Source organism: Salminus brasiliensis, chromosome 2, assembly GCF_030463535.1.
Source record: "Salminus brasiliensis chromosome 2, fSalBra1.hap2, whole genome shotgun sequence".
In the NCBI taxonomy this organism is placed as follows: Eukaryota; Metazoa; Chordata; class Actinopteri; order Characiformes; family Bryconidae; genus Salminus; species Salminus brasiliensis.
The window spans coordinates 59,274,245-59,291,270 of NC_132879.1; the positions used below are offsets into that span (position 1 = coordinate 59,274,245).

Below are 17,026 nucleotides of genomic sequence, written 5' to 3' on the forward strand. Positions count from 1 at the left end.
GTAAGTGGTAGCAGGATCGATGCCTGCATTCTCCAGTGTTCCTTTTAACAGTGTGTCCGCCAGAGAGGCCAAAACGACACCTAGAACTATCAAAATCCAACCCAAAAGTCACTGTATCTGCCTGGTTTCAAACCAGGGACCTTTTGCGTGTAAAGCGAACGCGACAACCACTACACTACAGAAACCAGGCCCTGGGCAGTTGTGTGCTTGTGTCCTACAATGACAACGACAGGTTTCGGGACCAACGTCCCACCTGAAACTTTGTACCTCGGTCCTTGAAACAGAGTCAACATCGGTGGCTTTTGCAGCGTTGGTGACACAGGTGATAGCATAGCTGCCTCCAAGCTGTTGCCCCGGGTCGGTTTCCAGGCAAACGCTGGACCTTTGGTTCGTCACACTTGGCAAAGATTTGTTTCGTACATTTTTACACTTCTGTCGAAAGAACAGAATAAAAGACAACCTCTCCATCGGGGAATCCAATCCCGGTCTTCCGCGTGAAAGGCATAGATACTGTCCACTAAACTGCTTACGAAGGCATAGCTGGGTCCTATTTTGCATCAGACAACAATGCGGATCAGGGCTGAGGTAGCAGCTCTGCAGTTGTGTGCATCAGCCTGTGAAACTGTTCCTTTCCGCAGTTTGACTCCTTTTGAAAGGATTCTCTTCATCTGTTTGAAGGACTTGGCCAGGTTACTGTGTATTGCACTTTCTGTGGTTAAGTGTGTAGCATTGGTGGTATAGTGGTGAGCATAGCTGCCTTCCAAGCAGTTGACCTGGGTTCGATTCCCGGCCAATGCATGGCTTTTGGCGCATTGTACTTGGCAACATTTTGCTTTTCAAGCTTTGGCCGCCTCTGTCACGTCTGTCGTTAGAACCGAAAAAAATCACAATCTCCCCGTCGGGGAATCGAACCCCGGTCTTCCGCGTGACAGGCGGAGATACTACCCACTATACTAACGAGGAAGCCCCTGGGTGAGGTTCTTCAGCAACAGATGACAGTACGGATCTGGGCTGAGGTTGCAGATCTGCATCTTTCTGCATCAGTCTGTCATGCTCATTCTTTCAGAAGTCTGACTCCTTGTGAAAGGAAACTCTTTCTCAGTTGAAGGACTTGGTCAGGCATCTCAACATCTCAAATATTGTCAGCAAACACCATGCCCTTGAGTCACTACTGCACAGTGGCTTTTCTTTTCTGAAGCATGACATGGAGTACAAAGGCCACGCCCCTTTTTTGTCTTTTCGGAAAGACAGGATCCATCGGGATTTGAACTCGGAACGCTAGAATGAAAGTCCAGAGAGTGTAGGCGTGGACTGCCAGCGCTCTTTGACCTTGTAAATTGTTATGTTCTTGCCATGACAGGCAAACATCAAATTCTTCCCCAGGGGGAATTAGCTCAAATGGTGGAGCGCTGGCTCAGCGTGTAAGTGGTAGCAGGATCGATGCCTGCATTCTCCAGTGTTCCTTTTAACAGTGTGTCCGCCAGAGAGGCCAAAACGAAAACTAGAACTATCAAAATCCAACCCAAAAGCCACTGTTTCTGCCTGGTTTCGAACCAGGGACCTTTCGCGTGTAAAGCGAATGTGATAACCACTACACTACAGAAACCAGGACCTGGGCAGTTGTGTGCTTGTGTCCTACAATGACAACGACAGGTTTCGGGACCAACGTCCCACCTGAAACTTTGTACCTCGGTCCTTGAAACAGAGTCAACATCGGTGGCTTTTGCAGCGTTGGTGACACAGGTGATAGCATAGCTGCCTCCAAGCTGTTGCCCCGGGTCGGTTTCCAGGCAAACGCAGGACCTTTGGTTCGTCACACTTGGCAAAGATTTGTTTCGTACATTTTTACACTTCTGTCGAAAGAACAGAATAAAAGACAACCTCTCCATCGGGGAATCCAATCCCGGTCTTCCGCGTGAAAGGCATAGATACTGTCCACTTCACTGCTTATGAAGGCATAGCTGGGTCCTATTTTGCATCAGACAACAATGCGGATCAGGGCTGAGGTAGCAGCTCTGCAGTTGTGTGCATCAGCCTGTGAAACTGTTCCTTTCAGCAGTTTGACTCCTTTTGAAAGGAATCTCTTCATCTGTTTGAAGGACTTGGCCAGGTTACTGTGTATTGCACTTTCTGTGGTTAAGTGTGTAGCATTGGTGGTATAGTGGTGAGCATAGCTGCCTTCCAAGCAGTTGACCCGGGTTCGATTCCCGGCCAATGCATGGCTTTTGGCGCATTGTACTTGGCAACATTTTGCTTTTCAAGCTTTGGCCGCCTCTGTCACGTCTGTCGTTAGAACCGAAAAAAATCACAATCTCCCCGTCAGGGAATCGAACCCCGGTCTTCCGCGTGACAGGCGGAGATACTATCCACTATACTAACGAGGAAGCCCCTGGGTGAGGTTCTTCAGCAACAGATGACAGTAAGGATCTGGGCTGAGGTTGCAGATCTGCATCTTTCTGCATCAGTCTGTCATGCTCATTCTTTCAGAAGTCTGACTCCTTGTGAAAGGAAACTCTTTCTCAGTTGAAGGACTTGGTCAGGCATCTCAACATCTCAAATATTGTCAGCAAACACCATGCCCTTGAGTCACTACTGCACAGTGGCTTTTCTTTTCTGAAGCATGACATGGAGTACAAAGGCCACGCCCCTTTTTTGTCTTTTCGGAAAGACAGGATCCATCGGGATTTGAACTCGGAATGCTAGAATGAAAGTCCAGAGAGTGTAGGCGTGGACTGCCAGCGCTCTTTGACCTTGTAAATTGTTATGTTCTTGCCATGACAGGCAAACATCAAATTCTTCCCCAGGGGGAATTAGCTCAAATGGTGGAGCGCTGGCTAAGCGTGTAAGTGGTAGCAGGATCGATGCCTGCATTCTCCAGTGTTCCTTTTAACAGTTTGTCCGCCAGAGAGGCCAAAACGAAAACTAGAACTATTGAAATCCAACCCAAAGGTCATTGTTTCTGCCTGGTTTCGAACCAGGGACCTTTCGCGTGTAAAGTGAACGTGACAACCACTACACTACAGAAACCAGGCCCTGGGCAGTCGTGTGCTTGTGTCCTACAATGACAACGACAGGTTTCGGGACCAACGTCCCACCTGAAACTTTGTATCTCGGTCCTTGAAACAGAGTCAACATCGGTGGCTTTTGCAGCGTTGGTGACACAGGTGATAGCATAGCTGCCTCCAAGCTGTTGCCCCGGGTCGGTTTCCAGGCAAACGCAGGACCTTTGGTTCGTCACACTTGGCAAAGATTTGTTTCGTACATTTTTACACTTCTGTCGAAAGAACAGAATAAAAGACAACCTCTCCATCGGGGAATCCAATCCCGGTCTTCCGCGTGAAAGGCATAGATACTGTCCACTTCACTGCTTATGAAGGCATAGCTGGGTCCTATTTTGCATCAGACAACAATGCGGATCAGGGCTGAGGTAGCAGCTCTGCAGTTGTGTGCATCAGCCTGTGAAACTGTTCCTTTCAGCAGTTTGACTCCTTTTGAAAGGAATCTCTTCATCTGTTTGAAGGACTTGGCCAGGTTACTGTGTATTGCACTTTCTGTGGTTAAGTGTGTAGCATTGGTGGTATAGTGGTGAGCATAGCTGCCTTCCAAGCAGTTGACCCGGGTTCGATTCCCGGCCAATGCATGGCTTTTGGCGCATTGTACTTGGCAACATTTTGCTTTTCAAGCTTTGGCCGCCTCTGTCACGTCTGTCGTTAGAACCGAAAAAAATCACAATCTCCCCGTCAGGGAATCGAACCCCGGTCTTCCGCGTGACAGGCGGAGATACTATCCACTATACTAACGAGGAAGCCCCTGGGTGAGGTTCTTCAGCAACAGATGACAGTAAGGATCTGGGCTGAGGTTGCAGATCTGCATCTTTCTGCATCAGTCTGTCATGCTCATTCTTTCAGAAGTCTGACTCCTTGTGAAAGGAAACTCTTTCTCAGTTGAAGGACTTGGTCAGGCATCTCAACATCTCAAATATTGTCAGCAAACACCATGCCCTTGAGTCACTACTGCACAGTGGCTTTTCTTTTCTGAAGCATGACATGGAGTACAAAGGCCACGCCCCTTTTTTGTCTTTTCGGAAAGACAGGATCCATCGGGATTTGAACTCGGAACGCTAGAATGAAAGTCCAGAGAGTGTAGGCGTGGACTGCCAGCGCTCTTTGACCTTGTAAATTGTTATGTTCTTGCCATGACAGGCAAACATCAAATTCTTCCCCAGGGGGAATTAGCTCAAATGGTGGAGCGCTGGCTAAGCGTGTAAGTGGTAGCAGGATCGATGCCTGCATTCTCCAGTGTTCCTTTTAACAGTTTGTCCGCCAGAGAGGCCAAAACGAAAACTAGAACTATTGAAATCCAACCCAAAGGTCATTGTTTCTGCCTGGTTTCGAACCAGGGACCTTTCGCGTGTAAAGTGAACGTGACAACCACTACACTACAGAAACCAGGCCCTGGGCAGTCGTGTGCTTGTGTCCTACAATGACAACGACAGGTTTCGGGACCAACGTCCCACCTGAAACTTTGTATCTCGGTCCTTGAAACAGAGTCAACATCGGTGGCTTTTGCAGCGTTGGTGACACAGGTGATAGCATAGCTGCCTCCAAGCTGTTGCCCCGGGTCGGTTTCCAGGCAAACGCAGGACCTTTGGTTCGTCACACTTGGCAAAGATTTGTTTCGTACATTTTTACACTTCTGTCGAAAGAACAGAATAAAAGACAACCTCTCCATCGGGGAATCCAATCCCGGTCTTCCGTGTGAAAGGCATAGATACTGTCCACTTCACTGCTTACGAAGGCATAGCTGGGTCCTATTTTGCATCAGACAACAATGCGGATCAGGGCTGAGGTAGCAGCTCTGCAGTTGTGTGCATCAGCCTGTGAAACTGTTCCTTTCAGCAGTTTGACTCCTTTTGAAAGGAATCTCTTCATCTGTTTGAAGGACTTGGCCAGGTTACTGTGTATTGCACTTTCTGTGGTTAAGTGTGTAGCATTGGTGGTATAGTGGTGAGCATAGCTGCCTTCCAAGCAGTTGACCCGGGTTCGATTCCCGGCCAATGCATGGCTTTTGGCGCATTGTACTTGGCAACATTTTGCTTTTCAAGCTTTGGCCGCCTCTGTCACGTCTGTCGTTAGAACCGAAAAAAATCACAATCTCCCCGTCGGGGAATCGAACCCCGGTCTTCCGCGTGACAGGCGGAGATACTATCCACTATACTAACGAGGAAGCCCCTGAGTGACGTTCTTCAGCAACAGATGACAGTACGGATCTGGGCTGAGGTTGCAGATCTGCATCTTTCTGCATCAGTCTGTCATGCTCATTCTTTCAGAAGTCTGACTCCTTGTGAAAGGAAACTCTTTTTCAGTTGAAGGACTTGGTCAGGCATCTCAACATCTCAAATATTGTCAGCAAACACCATGCCCTTGAGTCACTACTGCACAGTGGCTTTTCTTTTCTGAAGCATGACATGGAGTACAAAGGCCACGCCCCTTTTTTGTCTTTTCGGAAAGACAGGATCCATCGGGATTTGAACTCGGAACGCTAGAATGAAAGTCCAGAGAGTGTAGGCGTGGACTGCCAGCGCTCTTTGACCTTGTAAATTGTTATGTTCTTGCCATGACAGGCAAACATCAAATTCTTCCCCAGGGGTAATTAGCTCAAATGGTGGAGCGCTGGCTCAGCGTGTAAGTGGTAGCAGGATCGATGCCTGCATTCTCCAGTGTTCCTTTTAACAGTGTGTCCGCCAGAGAGGCCAAAACGAAAACTAGAACTATCAAAATCCAACCCAAAAGCCACTGTATCTGCCTGGTTTCAAACCAGGGACCTTTCGCGTGTAAAGCGAAAGTGATAACCACTACACTACAGAAACCAGGCTCTGGGCAGTTGTGTGCTTGTGTCCTACAATGACAACGACAGGTTTCGGGACCAACGTCCCACCTGAAACTTTGTACCTCGGTCCTTGAAACAGAGTCAACATCGGTGGCTTTTGCAGCGTTGGTGACACAGGTGATAGCATAGCTGCCTCCAAGCTGTTGCCCCGGGTCGGTTTCCAGGCAAACGCAGGACCTTTGGTTCGTCACACTTGGCAAAGATTTGTTTCGTACATTTTTACACTTCTGTCGAAAGAACAGAATAAAAGACAACCTCTCCATCGGGGAATCCAATCCCGGTCTTCCGCGTGAAAGGCATAGATACTGTCCACTTCACTGCTTACGAAGGCATAGCTGGGTCCTATTTTGCATCAGACAACAATGCGGATCAGGGCTGAGGTAGCAGCTCTGCAGTTGTGTGCATCAGCCTGTGAAACTGTTCCTTTCAGCAGTTTGACTCCTTTTGAAAGGAATCTCTTCATCTGTTTGAAGGACTTGGCCAGGTTACTGTGTATTGCACTTTCTGTGGTTAAGCGTGTAGCATTGGTGGTATAGTGGTGAGCATAGCTGCCTTCCAAGCAGTTGACCCGGGTTCGATTCCCGGCCAATGCATGGCTTTTGGCGCATTGTACTTGGCAACATTTTGCTTTTCAAGCTTTGGCCGCCTCTGTCACGTCTGTCGTTAGAACCGAAAAAAATCACAATCTCCCCGTCGGGGAATCGAACCCCGGTCTTCCGCGTGACAGGCGGAGATACTATCCACTATACTAACGAGGAAGCCCCGGGGTGAGGTTCTTCAGCAACAGATGACAGTACGGATCTGGGCTGAGGTTGCAGATCTGCATCTTTCTGCATCAGTCTGTCATGCTCATTCTTTCAGAAGTCTGACTCCTTGTGAAAGGAAACTCTTTCTCAGTTGAAGGACTTGGTCAGGCATCTCAACATCTCAAATATTGTCAGCAAACACCATGCCCTTGAGTCACTACTGCACAGTGGCTTTTCTTTTCTGAAGCATGACATGGAGTACAAAGGCCACGCCCCTTTTTTGTCTTTTCGGAAAGACAGGATCCATCGGGATTTGAACTCGGAACGCTAGAATGAAAGTCCAGAGAGTGTAGGCGTGGACTGCCAGCGCTCTTTGACCTTGTAAATTGTTATGTTCTTGCCATGACAGGCAAACATCAAATTCTTCCCCAGGGGGAATTAGCTCAAATGGTGGAGCGCTGGCTCAGCGTGTAAGTGGTAGCAGGATCGATGCCTGCATTCTCCAGTGTTCCTTTTAACAGTGTGTCCGCCAGAGAGGCCAAAACGAAAACTAGAACTATCAAAATCCAACCCAAAAGCCACTGTTTCTGCCTGGTTTCGAACCAGGGACCTTTCGCGTGTAAAGCCAATGTGATAACCACTACACTACAGAAACCAGGACCTGGGCAGTTGTGTGCTTGTGTCCTACAATGACAACGACAGGTTTCGGGACCAACGTCCCACCTGAAACTTTGTACCTCGGTCCTTGAAACAGAGTCAACATCGGTGGCTTTTGCAGCGTTGGTGACACAGGTGATAGCATAGCTGCCTCCAAGCTGTTGCCCCGGGTCGGTTTCCAGGCAAACGCAGGACCTTTGGTTCGTCACACTTGGCAAAGATTTGTTTCGTACATTTTTACACTTCTGTCGAAAGAACAGAATAAAAGACAACCTCTCCATCGGGGAATCCAATCCCGGTCTTCCGCGTGAAAGGCATAGATACTGTCCACTTCACTGCTTACGAAGGCATAGCTGGGTCCTATTTTGCATCAGACAACAATGCGGATCAGGGCTGAGGTAGCAGCTCTGCAGTTGTGTGCATCAGCCTGTGAAACTGTTCCTTTCAGCAGTTTGACTCCTTTTGAAAGGAATCTCTTCATCTGTTTGAAGGACTTGGCCAGGTTACTGTGTATTGCACTTTCTGTGGTTAAGTGTGTAGCATTGGTGGTTTATTGGTGAGCATAGCTGCCTTCCAAGCAGTTGACCCGGGTTCGATTCCCGGCCAATGCATGGCTTTTGGCGCATTGTACTTGGCAACATTTTGCTTTTCAAGCTTTGGCCGCCTCTGTCACGTCTGTCGTTAGAACCGAAAAAAATCACAATCTCCCCGTCGGGGAATCGAACCCCGGTCTTCCGCGTGACAGGCAGAGATACTATCCACTATACTAACGAGGAAGCCCCTGGGTGAGGTTCTTCAGCAACAGATGACAGTAAGGATCTGGGCTGAGGTTGCAGATCTGCATCTTTCTGCATCAGTCTGTCATGCTCATTCTTTCAGAAGTCTGACTCCTTGTGAAAGGAAACTCTTTCTCAGTTGAAGGACTTGGTCAGGCATCTCAACATCTCAAATATTGTCAGCAAACACCATGCCCTTGAGTCACTACTGCACAGTGGCTTTTCTTTTCTGAAGCATGACATGGAGTACAAAGGCCACGCCCCTTTTTTGTCTTTTCGGAAAGACAGGATCCATCGGGATTTGAACTCGGAACGCTAGAATGAAAGTCCAGAGAGTGTAGGCGTGGACTGCCAGCGCTCTTTGACCTTGTAAATTGTTATGTTCTTGCCATGACAGGCAAACATCAAATTCTTCCCCAGGGGTAATTAGCTCAAATGGTGGAGCGCTGGCTCAGCGTGTAAGTGGTAGCAGGATCGATGCCTGCATTCTCCAGTGTTCCTTTTAACAGTGTGTCCGCCAGAGAGGCCAAAACGAAAACTAGAACTATCAAAATCCAACCAAAAGTCACTGTATCTGCCTGGTTTCAAACCAGGGACCTTTTGCGTGTAAAGCAAACGTGATAACCACTACACTACAGAAACCAGGCCCTGGGCAGTTGTGTGCTTGTGTCCTACAATGACAACGACAGGTTTCTGGACCAACATCCCACCTGAAACTTTGTACCTCGGTCCTTGAAACAGAGTCAACATCGGTGGCTTTTGCAGCGTTGGTGACACAGGTGATAGCATAGCTGCCTCCAAGCTGTTGCCCCGGGTCGGTTTCCAGGCAAACGCAGGACCTTTGGTTCGTCACACTTGGCAAAGATTTGTTTCGTACATTTTTACACTTCTGTCGAAAGAACAGAATAAAAGACAACCTCTCCATCGGGGAATCCAATCCCGGTCTTCCGCGTGAAAGGCATAGATACTGTCCACTAAACTGCTTACGAAGGCATAGCTGGGTCCTATTTTGCATCAGACAACAATGCGGATCAGGGCTGAGGTAGCAGCTCTGCAGTTGTGTGCATCAGCCTGTGAAACTGTTCCTTTCAGCAGTTTGACTCCTTTTGAAAGGAATCTCTTCATCTGTTTGAAGGACTTGGCCAGGTTACTGTGTATTGCACTTTCTGTGGTTAAGTGTGTAGCATTGGTGGTATAGTAGTGAGCATAGCTGCCTTCCAAGCAGTTGACCCGGGTTCGATTCCCGGCCAATGCATGGCTTTTGGCGCATTGTACTTGGCAACATTTTGCTTTTCAAGCTTTGGCCGCCTCTGTCACGTCTGTCGTTAGAACCGAAAAAAATCACAATCTCCCCGTCGGGGAATCGAACCCCGGTCTTCCGCGTGACAGGCGGAGATACTATCCACTATACTAACGAGGAAGCCCCTGGGTGACGTTCTTCAGCAACAGATGACAGTACGGATCTGGGCTGAGGTTGCAGATCTGCATCTTTCTGCATCAGTCTGTCATGCTCATTCTTTCAGAAGTCTGACTCCTTGTGAAAGGAAACTCTTTCTCAGTTGAAGGACTTGGTCAGGCATCTCAACATCTCAAATATTGTCAGCAAACACCATGCCCTTGAGTCACTACTGCACAGTGGCTTTTCTTTTCTGAAGCATGACATGGAGTACAAAGGCCACGCCCCTTTTTTGTCTTTTCGGAAAGACAGGATCCATCGGGATTTGAACTCGGAACGCTAGAATGAAAGTCCAGAGAGTGTAGGCGTGTACTGCCAGCGCTCTTTGACCTTGTAAATTGTTATGTTCTTGCCATGACAGGCAAACATCAAATTCTTCCCCAGGGGGAATTAGCTCAAATGGTGGAGCGCTGGCTCAGCGTGTAAGTGGTAGCAGGATCGATGCCTGCATTCTCCAGTGTTCCTTTTAACAGTGAGTCCGCCAGAGAGGCCAAAACGAAAACTAGAACTATCAAAATCCAACCCAAAAGTCACTGTTTCTGCCTGGTTTCGAACCAGGGACCTTTCGCGTGTAAAGCGAATGTGACAACCAGTACACTACAGAAACCAGGCCCTGGGCAGTTGTGTGCTTGTGTCCTACAATGACAACGACAGGTTTCGGGACCAACGTCCCACCTGAAACTTTGTACCTCGGTCCTTGAAACAGAGTCAACATCGGTGGCTTTTGCAGCGTTGGTGACACAGGTGATAGCATAGCTGCCTCCAAGCTGTTGCCCCGGGTCGGTTTCCAGGCAAACGCAGGACCTTTGGTTCGTCACACTTGGCAAAGATTTGTTTCGTACATTTTTACACTTCTGTCGAAAGAACAGAATAAAAGACAACCTCTCCATCGGGGAATCCAATCCCGGTCTTCCGCGTGAAAGGCATAGATACTGTCCACTAAACTGCTTACGAAGGCATAGCTGGGTCCTATTTTGCATCAGACAACAATGCGGATCAGGGCTGAGGTAGCAGCTCTGCAGTTGTGTGCATCAGCCTGTGAAACTGTTCCTTTCAGCAGTTTGACTCCTTTTGAAAGGAATCTCTTCATCTGTTTGAAGGACTTGGCCAGGTTACTGTGTATTGCACTTTCTGTGGTTAAGTGTGTAGCATTGGTGGTATAGTGGTGAGCATAGCTGCCTTCCAAGCAGTTGACCCGGGTTCGATTCCCGGCCAATGCATGGCTTTTGGCGCATTGTACTTGGCAACATTTTGCTTTTCAAGCTTTGGCCGCCTCTGTCACGTCTGTCGTTAGAACCGAAAAAAATCACAATCTCCCCGTCGGGGAATCAAACCCCTGTCTTCCGCGTGACAGGCGGAGATACTATCCACTATACTAACGAGGAAGCCCCTGGGTGAGGTTCTTCAGCAACAGATGACAGTACGGATCTGGGCTGAGGTTGCAGATCTGCATCTTTCTGCATCAGTCTGTCATGCTCATTCTTTCAGAAGTCTGACTCCTTGTGAAAGGAAACTCTTTCTCAGTTGAAGGACTTGGTCAGGCATCTCAACATCTCAAATATTGTCAGCAAACACCATGCCCTTGAGTCACTACTGCACAGTGGCTTTTCTTTTCTGAAGCATGACATGGAGTACAAAGGCCACGCCCCTTTTTTGTCTTTTCGGAAAGACAGGATCCATCGGGATTTAAACTCGGAACGCTAGAATGAAAGTCCAGAGAGTGTAGGCGTGGACTGCCAGCGCTCTTTGACCTTGTAAATTGTTATGTTCTTGCCATGACAGGCAAACATCAAATTCTTCCCCAGGGGTAATTAGCTCAAATGGTGGAGCGCTGGCTCAGCGTGTAAGTGGTAGCAGGATCGATGCCTGCATTCTCCAGTGTTCCTTTTAACAGTGTGTCCACCAGAGAGGCCAAAACGAAAACTAGAACTATCAAAATCCAACCCAAAAGTCACTGTATCTGCCTGGTTTCAAACCAGGGACCTTTTGCGTGTAAAGCAAACGTAATAACCACTACACTACAGAAACCAGGCCCTGGGCAGTTGTGTGCTTGTGTCCTACAATGACAACGACAGGTTTCGGGACCAACGTCCCACCTGAAACTTTGTACCTCGGTCCTTGAAACAGAGTCAACATCGGTGGCTTTTGCAGCGTTGGTGACACAGGTGATAGCATAGCTGCCTCCAAGCTGTTGCCCCGGGTCGGTTTCCAGGCAAACGCAGGACCTTTGGTTCATCTCACTTGGCAAAGATTTGTTTCGTACATTTTTACACTTCTATCGAAAGAACAGAATAAAAGACAACCTCTCCATCGGGGAATCCAATCCCGGTCTTCCGTGTGAAAGGCATAGATACTGTCCACTTCACTGCTTACGAAGGCATAGCTGGGTCCTATTTTGCATCAGACAACAATGCGGATCAGGGCTGAGGTAGCAGCTCTGCAGTTGTGTGCATCAGCCTGTCAAGCTGTTCCTTTCAGCAGTTTGACTCCTTTTGAAAGGAATCTCTTCATCTGTTTGAAGGACTTGGCCAGGTTACTGTGTATTGCACTTTCTGTGGTTAAGTGTGTAGCATTGGTGGTATAGTGGTGAGCATAGCTGCCTTCCAAGCAGTTGACCAGGGTTCGATTCCCGGCCAATGCATGGCTTTCGGCGCATTGTACTTGGCAACATTTTGCTTTTCAAGCTTTGGACGCCTCTGTCACGTCTGTCGTTAGAACCGAAAAAAATCACAATCTCCCCGTCGGGGAATCGAACCCCGGTCTTCCGCGTGACAGGCGGAGATACTATCCACTATACTAACGAGGAAGCCCCTGGGTGAGGTTCTTCAGCAACAGATGACAGTACGGATCTGGGCTGAGGTTGCAGATCTGCATCTTTCTGCATCAGTCTGTCATGCTCATTCTTTCAGAAGTCTGACTCCTTGTGAAAGGAAACTCTTTCTCAGTTGAAGGACTTGGTCAGGCATCTCAACATCTCAAATATTGTCAGCAAACACCATGCCCTTGAGTCACTACTGCACAGTGGCTTTTCTTTTCTGAAGCATGACATGGAGTACAAAGGCCACGCCCCTTTTTTGTCTTTTCGGAAAGACAGGATCCATCGGGATTTGAACTCGGAACGCTAGAATGAAAGTCCAGAGAGTGTAGGCGTAGACTGCCAGCGCTCTTTGACCTTGTAAATTGTTATGTTCTTGCCATGACAGGCAAACATCAAATTCTTCCCCAGGGGTAATTAGCTCAAATGGTGGAGCGCTGGCTCAGCGTGTAAGTGGTAGCAGGATCGATGCCTGCATTCTCCAGTGTTCCTTTTAACAGTGTGTCCGCCAGAGAGGCCAAAACGAAAACTAGAACTATCAAAATCCAACCCAAAAGTCACTGTTTCTGCCTGGTTTCGAGCCAGGGACCTTTCGCGTTTAAAGCGAATGTGATAACCACTACACTACAGAAACCAGGCCCTGGGCAGTTGTGAGCTTGTGTCCTACAATGACAACGACAGGTTTCGGGACCAACGTCCCACCTGAAACTTTGTACCTCGGTCCTTGAAACAGAGTCAACATCGGTGGCTTTTGCAGCGTTGGTGACACAGGTGATAGCATAGCTGCCTCCAAGCTGTTGCCCCGGGTCGGTTTCCAGGCAAACGCAGGACCTTTGGTTCGTCACACTTGGCAAAGATTTGTTTCGTACATTTTTACACTTCTGTCGAAAGAACAGAATAAAAGACAACCTCTCCATCGGGGAATCCAATCCCGGTCTTCCGCGTGAAAGGCATAGATACTGTCCACTTCACTGCTTACGAAGGCATAGCTGGGTCCTATTTTGCATCAGACAACAATGCGGATCAGGGCTGAGGTAGCAGCTCTGCAGTTGTGTGCATCAGCCTGTGAAACTGTTCCTTTCAGCAGTTTGACTCCTTTTGAAAGGAATCTCTTCATCTGTTTGAAGGACTTGGCCAGGTTACTGTGTATTGCACTTTCTGTGGTTAAGTGTGTAGCATTGGTGGTATAGTGGTGAGCATAGCTGCCTTCCAAGCAGTTGACCCGGGTTCGATTCCCGGCCAATGCATGGCTTTTGGCGCATTGTACTTGGCAACATTTTGCTTTTCAAGCTTTGGCCGCCTCTGTCACGTCTGTCGTTAGAACCGAAAAAAATCACAATCTCCCCGTCGGGGAATCGAACCCCGGTCTTCCGCGTGACAGGCGGAGATACTAACCACTATACTAACGAGGAAGCCCCTGGGTGAGGTTCTTCAGCAACAGATGACAGTACGGATCTGGGCTGAGGTTGCAGATCTGCATCTTTCTGCATCAGTCTGTCATGCTCATTCTTTCAGAAGTCTGACTCCTTGTGAAAGGAAACTCTTTCTCAGTTGAAGGACTTGGTCAGGCATCTCAACATCTCAAATATTGTCAGCAAACACCATGCCCTTGAGTCACTACTGCACAGTGGCTTTTCTTTTCTGAAGCATGACATGGAGTACAAAGGCCACGCCCCTTTTTTGTCTTTTCGGAAAGACAGGATCCATCGGGATTTGAACTCGGAACGCTAGAATGAAAGTCCAGAGAGTGTAGGCGTGGACTGCCAGCGCTCTTTGACCTTGTAAATTGTTATGTTCTTGCCATGACATGCAAACATCAAATTCTTCCCCAGGGGTAATTAGGTCAAATGGTGGAGCGCTGGCTCAGCGTGTAAGTGGTAGCAGGATCGATGCCTGCATTCTCCAGTGTTCCTTTTAACAGTGTGTCCGCCAGAGAGGCCAAAACGAAAACTAGAACTATCAAAATCCAACCCAAAAGTCACTGTTTCTGCCTGGTTTCGAACCAGGGACCTTTCGCGTGTAAAGCGAATGTGATAACCACTACACCACAGAAACCAGGCCCTGGGCAGTTGTGTGCTTGTGTCCTACAATGACAACGACAGGTTTCGGGACCAACGTCCCACCTGAAACTTTGTACCTCGGTCCTTGAAACAGAGTCAACATCGGTGGCTTTTGCAGCGTTGGTGACACAGGTGATAGCATAGCTGCCTCCAAGCTGTTGCCCCGGGTCGGTTTCCAGGCAAACGCAGGACCTTTGGTTCGTCACACTTGGCAAAGATTTGTTTCGTACATTTTTACACTTCTGTCGAAAGAACAGAATAAAAGACAACCTCTCCATCGGGGAATCCAATCCCGGTCTTCCGCGTGAAAGGCATAGATACTGTCCACTTCACTGCTTACGAAGGCATAGCTGGGTCCTATTTTGCATCAGACAACAATGCGGATCAGGGCTGAGGTAGCAGCTCTGCAGTTGTGTGCATCAGCCTGTGAAACTGTTCCTTTCAGCAGTTTGACTCCTTTTGAAAGGAATCTCTTCATCTGTTTGAAGGACTTGGCCAGGTTACTGTGTATTGCACTTTCTGTGGTTAAGTGTGTAGCATTGGTGGTATAGTGGTGAGCATAGCTGCCTTCCAAGCAGTTGACCCGGGTTCGATTCCCGGCCAATGCATGGCTTTTGGCGCATTGTACTTGGCAACATTTTGCTTTTCAAGCTTTGGCCGCCTCTGTCACGTCTGTCGTTAGAACCGAAAAAAATCACAATCTCCCCGTCGGGGAATCGAACCCCGGTCTTCCGCGTGACAGGCGGAGATACTAACCACTATACTAACTAGGAAGCCCATGGGTGAGGTTCTTCAGCAACAGATGACAGTACGGATCTGGGCTGAGGTTGCAGATCTGCATCTTTCTGCATCAGTCTGTCATGCTCATTCTTTCAGAAGTCTGACTCCTTGTGAAAGGAAACTCTTTCTCAGTTGAAGGACTTGGTCAGGCATCTCAACATCTCAAATATTGTCAGCAAACACCATGCCCTTGAGTCACTACTGCACAGTGGCTTTTCTTTTCTGAAGCATGACATGGAGTACAAAGGCCACGCCCCTTTTTTGTCTTTTCGGAAAGACAGGATCCATCGGGATTTGAACTCGGAACGCTAGAATGAAAGTCCAGAGAGTGTAGGCGTGGACTGCCAGCGCTCTTTGACCTTGTAAATTGTTATGTTCTTGCCATGACAGGCAAACATCAAATTCTTCCCCAGGGGTAATTAGCTCAAATGGTGGAGCGCTGGCTCAGCGTGTAAGTGGTAGCAGGATCGATGCCTGCATTCTCCAGTGTTCCTTTTAACAGTGTGTCCGCCAGAGAGGCCAAAACGAAAACTAGAACTATCAAAATCCAACCCAAAAGTCACTGTTTCTGCCTGGTTTCGAACCAGGGACCTTTCGCGTGTAAAGCGAATGTGATAACCACTACACTACAGAAACCAGGCCCTGGGAAGTTGTGTGCTTGTGTCCTACAATGACAACGACAGGTTTCGGGACCAACGTCCCACCTGAAACTTTGTACCTCGGTCCTTGAAACAGAGTCAACATCGGTGGCTTTTGCAGCGTTGGTGACACAGGTGATAGCATAGCTGCCTCCAAGCTGTTGCCCCGGGTCGGTTTCCAGGCAAACGCAGGACCTTTGGTTCGTCACACTTGGCAAAGATTTGTTTCGTACATTTTTACACTTCTGTCGAAAGAACAGAATAAAAGACAACCTCTCCATCGGGGAATCCAATCCCGGTCTTCCGCGTGAAAGGCATAGATACTGTCCACTTCACTGCTTACGAAGGCATAGCTGGGTCCTATTTTGCATCAGACAACAATGCGGATCAGGGCTGAGGTAGCAGCTCTGCAGTTGTGTGCATCAGCCTGTGAAACTGTTCCTTTCAGCAGTTTGACTCCTTTTGAAAGGAATCTCTTCATCTGTTTGAAGGACTTGGCCAGGTTACTGTGTATTGCACTTTCTGTGGTTAAGTGTGTAGCATTGGTGGTATAGTGGTGAGCATAGCTGCCTTCCAAGCAGTTGACCCGGGTTCGATTCCCGGCCAATGCATGGCTTTTGGCGCATTGTACTTGGCAACATTTTGCTTTTCAAGCTTTGGCCGCCTCTGTCACGTCTGTCGTTAGAACCGAAAAAAATCACAATCTCCCCGTCTGGGAATCGAACCCCTGTCTTCCGCGTGACAGGCGGAGATACTAACCACTATACTAACGAGGAAGCCCCTGGGTGAGGTTCTTCAGCAACAGATGACAGTACGGATCTGGGCTGAGGTTGCAGATCTGCATCTTTCTGCATCAGTCTGTCATGCTCATTCTTTCAGAAGTCTGACTCCTTGTGAAAGGAAACTCTTTCTCAGTTGAAGGACTTGGTCAGGCATCTCAACATCTCAAATATTGTCAGCAAACACCATGCCCTTGAGTCACTACTGCACAGTGGCTTTTCTTTTCTGAAGCATGACATGGAGTACAAAGGCCACGCCCCTTTTTTGTCTTTTCGGAAAGACAGGATCCATCGGGATTTGAACTCGGAACGCTAGAATGAAAGTCCAGAGAGTGTAGGCGTGGACTGCCAGCGCTCTTTGACCTTGTAAATTGTTATGTTCTTGCCATGACAGGCAAACATCAAATTCTTCCCCAGGGGTAATTAGCTC

General features: G+C 48.3%; 28 non-coding genes across 28 annotated transcripts; 11 read left to right on the top strand and 17 right to left on the bottom strand.

Annotated features, from left to right (window-relative positions):
* The first annotated feature begins 726 nt into the window (after window positions 1-726).
* On the top strand, window positions 727-798 carry trnag-ucc (transfer RNA glycine (anticodon UCC)). Its single transcript has one exon. It is a non-coding gene; the product is annotated as a tRNA-Gly (tRNA).
* A 93-nt stretch (window positions 799-891) lies between these two features.
* Window positions 892-963, bottom strand: trnad-guc (transfer RNA aspartic acid (anticodon GUC)). Its single transcript has one exon. It is a non-coding gene; the product is annotated as a tRNA-Asp (tRNA).
* A 570-nt stretch (window positions 964-1,533) lies between these two features.
* Window positions 1,534-1,606, bottom strand: trnav-uac (transfer RNA valine (anticodon UAC)). Its single transcript has one exon. It is a non-coding gene; the product is annotated as a tRNA-Val (tRNA).
* Window positions 1,607-2,147: 541 nt separating this feature from the next.
* On the top strand, window positions 2,148-2,219 carry trnag-ucc (transfer RNA glycine (anticodon UCC)). Its single transcript has one exon. It is a non-coding gene; the product is annotated as a tRNA-Gly (tRNA).
* A 735-nt stretch (window positions 2,220-2,954) lies between these two features.
* On the bottom strand, window positions 2,955-3,027 carry trnav-uac (transfer RNA valine (anticodon UAC)). Its single transcript has one exon. It is a non-coding gene; the product is annotated as a tRNA-Val (tRNA).
* Window positions 3,028-3,568: 541 nt separating this feature from the next.
* trnag-ucc (transfer RNA glycine (anticodon UCC)) lies at window positions 3,569-3,640 on the top strand. Its single transcript has one exon. It is a non-coding gene; the product is annotated as a tRNA-Gly (tRNA).
* Window positions 3,641-4,375: 735 nt separating this feature from the next.
* Window positions 4,376-4,448, bottom strand: trnav-uac (transfer RNA valine (anticodon UAC)). Its single transcript has one exon. It is a non-coding gene; the product is annotated as a tRNA-Val (tRNA).
* Window positions 4,449-4,989: 541 nt separating this feature from the next.
* Window positions 4,990-5,061, top strand: trnag-ucc (transfer RNA glycine (anticodon UCC)). The gene has a single exon. It is a non-coding gene; the product is annotated as a tRNA-Gly (tRNA).
* Window positions 5,062-5,154: 93 nt separating this feature from the next.
* trnad-guc (transfer RNA aspartic acid (anticodon GUC)) lies at window positions 5,155-5,226 on the bottom strand. The gene has a single exon. It is a non-coding gene; the product is annotated as a tRNA-Asp (tRNA).
* Window positions 5,227-5,796: 570 nt separating this feature from the next.
* On the bottom strand, window positions 5,797-5,869 carry trnav-uac (transfer RNA valine (anticodon UAC)). The gene has a single exon. It is a non-coding gene; the product is annotated as a tRNA-Val (tRNA).
* A 541-nt stretch (window positions 5,870-6,410) lies between these two features.
* Window positions 6,411-6,482, top strand: trnag-ucc (transfer RNA glycine (anticodon UCC)). Its single transcript has one exon. It is a non-coding gene; the product is annotated as a tRNA-Gly (tRNA).
* A 93-nt stretch (window positions 6,483-6,575) lies between these two features.
* On the bottom strand, window positions 6,576-6,647 carry trnad-guc (transfer RNA aspartic acid (anticodon GUC)). Its single transcript has one exon. It is a non-coding gene; the product is annotated as a tRNA-Asp (tRNA).
* Window positions 6,648-7,217: 570 nt separating this feature from the next.
* On the bottom strand, window positions 7,218-7,290 carry trnav-uac (transfer RNA valine (anticodon UAC)). The gene has a single exon. It is a non-coding gene; the product is annotated as a tRNA-Val (tRNA).
* A 1,347-nt stretch (window positions 7,291-8,637) lies between these two features.
* Window positions 8,638-8,710, bottom strand: trnav-uac (transfer RNA valine (anticodon UAC)). Its single transcript has one exon. It is a non-coding gene; the product is annotated as a tRNA-Val (tRNA).
* A 541-nt stretch (window positions 8,711-9,251) lies between these two features.
* Window positions 9,252-9,323, top strand: trnag-ucc (transfer RNA glycine (anticodon UCC)). Its single transcript has one exon. It is a non-coding gene; the product is annotated as a tRNA-Gly (tRNA).
* Window positions 9,324-9,416: 93 nt separating this feature from the next.
* On the bottom strand, window positions 9,417-9,488 carry trnad-guc (transfer RNA aspartic acid (anticodon GUC)). The gene has a single exon. It is a non-coding gene; the product is annotated as a tRNA-Asp (tRNA).
* A 570-nt stretch (window positions 9,489-10,058) lies between these two features.
* trnav-uac (transfer RNA valine (anticodon UAC)) lies at window positions 10,059-10,131 on the bottom strand. The gene has a single exon. It is a non-coding gene; the product is annotated as a tRNA-Val (tRNA).
* Window positions 10,132-10,672: 541 nt separating this feature from the next.
* On the top strand, window positions 10,673-10,744 carry trnag-ucc (transfer RNA glycine (anticodon UCC)). Its single transcript has one exon. It is a non-coding gene; the product is annotated as a tRNA-Gly (tRNA).
* Window positions 10,745-11,479: 735 nt separating this feature from the next.
* trnav-uac (transfer RNA valine (anticodon UAC)) lies at window positions 11,480-11,552 on the bottom strand. Its single transcript has one exon. It is a non-coding gene; the product is annotated as a tRNA-Val (tRNA).
* A 541-nt stretch (window positions 11,553-12,093) lies between these two features.
* trnag-ucc (transfer RNA glycine (anticodon UCC)) lies at window positions 12,094-12,165 on the top strand. Its single transcript has one exon. It is a non-coding gene; the product is annotated as a tRNA-Gly (tRNA).
* Window positions 12,166-12,258: 93 nt separating this feature from the next.
* Window positions 12,259-12,330, bottom strand: trnad-guc (transfer RNA aspartic acid (anticodon GUC)). The gene has a single exon. It is a non-coding gene; the product is annotated as a tRNA-Asp (tRNA).
* Window positions 12,331-12,900: 570 nt separating this feature from the next.
* Window positions 12,901-12,973, bottom strand: trnal-uaa (transfer RNA leucine (anticodon UAA)). The gene has a single exon. It is a non-coding gene; the product is annotated as a tRNA-Leu (tRNA).
* A 541-nt stretch (window positions 12,974-13,514) lies between these two features.
* trnag-ucc (transfer RNA glycine (anticodon UCC)) lies at window positions 13,515-13,586 on the top strand. The gene has a single exon. It is a non-coding gene; the product is annotated as a tRNA-Gly (tRNA).
* A 93-nt stretch (window positions 13,587-13,679) lies between these two features.
* Window positions 13,680-13,751, bottom strand: trnad-guc (transfer RNA aspartic acid (anticodon GUC)). The gene has a single exon. It is a non-coding gene; the product is annotated as a tRNA-Asp (tRNA).
* A 570-nt stretch (window positions 13,752-14,321) lies between these two features.
* On the bottom strand, window positions 14,322-14,394 carry trnav-uac (transfer RNA valine (anticodon UAC)). Its single transcript has one exon. It is a non-coding gene; the product is annotated as a tRNA-Val (tRNA).
* Window positions 14,395-14,935: 541 nt separating this feature from the next.
* On the top strand, window positions 14,936-15,007 carry trnag-ucc (transfer RNA glycine (anticodon UCC)). Its single transcript has one exon. It is a non-coding gene; the product is annotated as a tRNA-Gly (tRNA).
* A 735-nt stretch (window positions 15,008-15,742) lies between these two features.
* Window positions 15,743-15,815, bottom strand: trnav-uac (transfer RNA valine (anticodon UAC)). The gene has a single exon. It is a non-coding gene; the product is annotated as a tRNA-Val (tRNA).
* A 541-nt stretch (window positions 15,816-16,356) lies between these two features.
* Window positions 16,357-16,428, top strand: trnag-ucc (transfer RNA glycine (anticodon UCC)). The gene has a single exon. It is a non-coding gene; the product is annotated as a tRNA-Gly (tRNA).
* The last annotated feature ends 598 nt before the right edge of the window (window positions 16,429-17,026 follow it).